The sequence below is a fragment of the Arachis duranensis genome, chromosome 6 (genome assembly GCF_000817695.3).
Source record: "Arachis duranensis cultivar V14167 chromosome 6, aradu.V14167.gnm2.J7QH, whole genome shotgun sequence".
Lineage (NCBI taxonomy): Eukaryota > Viridiplantae > Streptophyta > Magnoliopsida > Fabales > Fabaceae > Arachis > Arachis duranensis.
The window spans coordinates 92,933,346-92,939,191 of NC_029777.3; positions in this window are offsets into that span (position 1 = coordinate 92,933,346).

Here is a 5,846-nt window from a genome sequence, read left to right on the forward strand (position 1 = left end):
TTAGAACAAGAAGATCAATAAAACCTAGAAGAACATAGAAGAACAGTAAAACATAGTTCTTCGATTTCGAAATCAGAAACAGAAATGTGGAAAATGTACAAGATGAGTAAAACAATAACGTACCTTGAATAATATTTTGTTGATGGTTTCTGCTATTATTCGCGACGAGTTCAAATGTCTCTTCAATTTGGAATGTTGCTCGAAACTTGAGGATTTGTTATCTTTGAAGGAGAAGAGGAAGAGTGAGCTATAACGAGCGGTTTTTTCGAAGCTTAATCGTTCGAGTAACGCGCATGAAATTGACGCTCCATTTAAAGGGAGGGAGTGCGCGTGGATTAGACCTGAGTTGGGCCAACTTGTAAGGATTGTATGCGTTATTTGCTTGTATGTGTAGCGCAGCCCTAAAAATTATGTTCATATTAAACATAAAGAGATACACATTATGTCTTGAGATATTAAATATGTATTTTATATTTTTTTAATAGGAGAGACAATTATTTTTTATTTTTATTAATTTTTTGCAATTATATTTCATTATTTCTTATAATTATATTTATCTTCTTAAATTTTGTGTATAAAAAAATGAGCATAAATTAAAAATTTTATAATTTGTTCTTATATTTACTATTTAATTAATTATCAAACAAGTACTAAATTAGCCACGTATATAAAAATTAAGTTAAAATATAAAATACATATTAAAAATAAGTTAATTAATAAAAAATATTATGTGCATACTAAAATTTAACTATCAAATCAGTCATCATTTATTCGTGTATAAATATATATAATATTTAACTTATTTTTTAATATGTATTTTATGAGTAAATAGTCAAATTCATCTCTAAAAAATTATTCGTTTTATAAATTGGTCAATGAAATTTTTTTTTAAAAATTTTTAGTTAGTCACGTTAGTCATCCCGTTGCTTCCACTATTGATTGTATCAAAATTTGCAATATGGCACGTTAAGTATTATCAAGCTGACTATAGTACACACCTGAAAGTCTTAATTGACTGCTAATATAATAATTTTATAAAATTAGATTAAATCAATCTCAAATTGAAAGGGATCTTGAGGCATTGAAAACCTTCAATTTGAGATTAATTTGATTTAATTTTATAAATTTATTATGTTAGCAGTTAATTAAGACAGTCAGATGTGTACTGTGATATCACTTAATATGTTATATCAGTAATTTTTTATTTTATCAACAATGAAAGTAAAAAAAAGACTAATATGACTAACTTAAAATTTTTAAAGAACTTAATTAAATTTTTTTTTAAAAATTAATTTAAAGAACGGATAATTTTTTAGAGATAAATTTAATTATTTATTTTACATTTTATATTTTAATTTATATTTAATATAAATAATTAATTTTTAAGATATATCTAATATGAATTATTAGAATAATATATATTTATATGTAAATATATAATGAATTAATGATTAATTTTTTAAGTGCACTTAGATTTTTGAGGTCGTCTTAACCAGAGACAAGCGTATTTCAATCATAGTTGTGGATTTTAAGCACGATTTCGAGTCGAATCCCAAAATTTAAGAATCTTCAAGACAATTCACTTGGAGAAGGGCATAGACTGCAACATTGAAATTTGACTTTGATATTGATGAAAATTCAAAATTGCAGCCAAACTATCGCTTTTTGTTTTTAGTGCTGGGGTTATATAGTGGTATTTTTTTAAGAACGTAGAAATTTGGTGTATTTTTGTTGGTGAAAATTTAATTGTAATTAATTTTATATAAAGTTGATAGTTAAAATTTATTAGAGGATAATTTAATTAAATCTATCAAATTATTTAATAGTTTTGAAATGTTAACTTCGCGTGAAATTAATTGAACTTTGATTTTTACTATTTTTGTTTTGTATAAATTTTAGATTTGTGATTTTTTATTTTATTTTTTGTAAATATGCCATTTGGGAGTTGGATATTTTTTATTTTATAAATTTTTAAATATACAAAATCTAATTCTCAAATTTATATTTGAGTGTTGAAAATTTTTTAAAACATATTAATTGAATTCTCTAATTTACTTTGCAGTAGAAAAAAAATTACTTCACCACAAATTAGAGAGTCCAATTAATAAAGTATAAAATCTAAAATCTAATCTTTAGATTAAAAAAATTTTAAATCTAAGGTTCTGATTTACTATTTAAAATAAAAAAATAAAATTTATATAAATAATACACCAATTAATTATGATACTAAATTATATACCATTTTTTTCATTTCTAAAAAAACTAGTCCAAACTATGCCACCACCAATAAAATAAAATAAACCCCCCAATCATGAAAATATGGAATAACAACGCAGAACACGTTGCATTCAAAGGAACAAGTATGATATGTCTGCTATTACAAAATCCAATCTTGACAGGGCTCTTGTTTTTGGAGAAGAAGGCGATGATGCAGATGAGTCGAGATTGAGTCGCCAAAATCGAAAAAATGCTGCCTCAAAGAACAGGTTGCGTTTTGGTAAGTATGGAGACAGAGTCGAAGGAAGATCAGAAGAGTTGCCACAGATTTTTGGAGATTCTAGCTAGATGGGGGAGAACTGAGAATTATGTCAGTGGCTATGGCAATATTTTGAGATATGCTGGTTGAATACAGGGACGGACATAAGGGGCAAGTGGAGGCCTCGTGTTCCAAGTTTTTTTTTTTTAAATTAATAGTAATAAGTTATTATGGATTTAGATTTTCTAAAGTTTAAATTTTACTTTAGAGAGTAAAGTGTGACTTCTTACTATTAATTTTATAGATGGGATCAAGAATAAATATGAAAGAGAAACTATTCAAGGGTAGAAGATCACACTTTATTCGTTAAAGTGAAATTCAAACTTTAGAGGATCCAAATCCATTATGTATAATTTAATTAAAAAAATTTAGTATTTAGTTTAGTATAAATAAAAGTCTAATCCAATTTAAATATTAATGATTTCTAATATCTAAAAATTAAGTAACAATATTGAAAAAATCTGAAAAAGACATTATTGCTAATATTTTTAATTAGATAAAAATTTTCAAATTTCATAAAGTAAATTCTTTTTCTTCTTGTGATCATCTTTTTTTATTCATTTGGTATTAATTCTCTATGTTTCAACTGCTATAACTAAGAGATTTTTTTCAACTATGAATATTATAAAAAATAACTCAGAAACAAAATAAAAGATGAATTTATTACTAATTGTCTTTTAATTATATTGAAAAAAATTACTAAAAAATTTGACACAAATTCTATTATTGATGAATTTTATAATATGAAGAATCGACCACTTTATTTATAAAAAATATACACATATTTTTTGTACATTAAAATACATTTTCTATCGATATATTTTTTTAATACATCTTATATTATATAATTTTTTTCTTAATTTTAATATTATATGTGTTATTGATCCTATAATAACATTTTTGGATATGTCCCCAATTGAATAGGTGAAAATCGGATCAGAGTAACTTTTGGGTCAGTACCAAAAAGAGGTTATAGTTAAAGGATAAAATAAACTTATTAAATGAATTCTTAATCTTAATAGGGTTAATATTCATTGTGGTTAAGATTCAGGGGACTAAATTTTATTTTTTTTTATTAAAAATAGAAAAACTTAAACTTACAATTTTTTAGATGAATATAAATAAATTATATTATTTGACTTATAATTTATTGTCATTAAATTTTAACTTTAAAACTAAAGTAATTTACTATGCAAATAAATAGTACGAAGACAATAAAGTGAAAGAACTACTAAATTTACAAAGCAAAGTATTCTAAGAACTTTCATAAAAAGCTCTATTCAATGGAATTACAAAAAATAATTATAGATTTGTCTCAACCTATTATTTTATATTTACATATTCTTAACAAAATTTTTAAAATTTCAAAAACAAGTCCAAACCTTGAAAAAAAAGTAAGGCTCAGTATTTTTAGAAAGCAAAAGAAGAATCGATAAAAAGAAAACAACCTACGTGATCGGCAATAATCAAATTGTTTGTGGCTCTAAACTCAATTCAATCGATAGTAACCATAAGCGTCCTAAGCACTCTCACTAGAAACACCGATTGCCTAATAAACAATGTCGTCCTCATTGTTCGAATCTAGGTACACAAATAAACCACCACTTAACTCAACATAATCATCCTTCTCTAACAGCACTTTCAGATTTTCTAAATTGATCCAACCTAATTGCCAACGTGGCAGTGAATCGTCGCTTGACACAGGTGCAAAAGATGCCAAGAATTTGCCATTCTTGAACAGCAAAACCTTATGTCTAGAGAATGGTAATGGTGGTTGATGATAGTATGTTTTCTGAAAATTGTTAATTCCGATGAACAAATATTGATATCTAGAAAATGGCATATATGAATATGACGATGGTGGTTAAGATTTATTTTAAAAATATAAAAAATTTTGTTAAAAATGTATAAATATAAATTAATAAATTGAGATAAAATTATAAATATTTGTTGGCAGTTTTATTGAATGGAGCTCTTTACATGAGTTCCATCAAATACTTTGCTAATTTACAAAATTCAAAGTATTTGTTAGAATTCTCTACAAGAGTTATATTTAATGATACTCTGTAAATTATTTAACTCTATTACTATATATATATAATTCATTAGAAAATTGTTTACTCAAAAGATCTCTTCGTTTTTTAGGGGATAATCATAATCTATGAAGTTTGTTATATATATTACTAATTTTATAACTAAAATGTGTCACATGTCATTTTTTTATTATAATTAAAATTAAATTTTTTTTAAAATTAAAGAGTTTTCTCCTTTCTCTCTATTTCTTTCTATTTCTCTCATTCTTTAACCCATTTTATCTCTTTTTTATATCATTATCAATTACTAATTATAAATTTTATCATTAAAATATACAACATGATATTTTATAATTGTATTCAAATTAAAATTGAAATATTAAAATTGAAACATAGTTATATTATATATCTATTATCTATTATATATTACTAATTTTACAACAAAAATGTGTTAAATATCACTTTCTCATTGCAATTAAAATCAAATATTTTCTTCCAAAATTAGAGTTCTTCTCTCCTCCCTCTCCCTTTCTTTATTTCTCTCGTTCATTCACTCACTCTATCTTTCTTATATATCATTATCAATAACTAATTACAAATTTGACCATCAAAATATGTAACATAACATTCTTTGATTGCATTTAAATTGAATTAAAATTAAAATATTAAAATTAAAATTAAAATATAACTATATTATATATTATATATTACTAACTAATTTAATAACCAAAGTGTATCACATGACACTCTCTTATTAAAATTGAGAGAAAATATTTTTTTTCCAAAATTAATAAACTCCTTCCCTACATTCTCTTATCTATCTCTCTTCATTTTTTTGTTTCTCATACCCTTTCCACTCTATATATAATTTATATTTTATATTTTATATTAGTAATTTGATAAAGCAAAATGTGTCACTAGATATTTTCATTACAATTAAAATAAAATATTTTTTTCTAAAATTAACAAACTCTCTCTCTCTTATTCTTATTATTTAACTTTCTCTCTCTTTTCTCTTATTCTCTATTTTTTTCTACCTTTCTATTCTACAAAAAATAAAATTAACAAAATAATATAATTTAAATTAAAAATATTATTATTATATGCATATTTTTTTATTTAGTTTTAAACTTTATTGCTTATCTTTTTAATTTATATTTTTATTTCTCTCTCTTCAAATATTTATTACATATAATTTAGAGAGAATACTAATGTTATGATTAAAAATTAGAATTAAGATTCAATTGTTTAAAAAAAATTGACTTGCTTTTTATAAC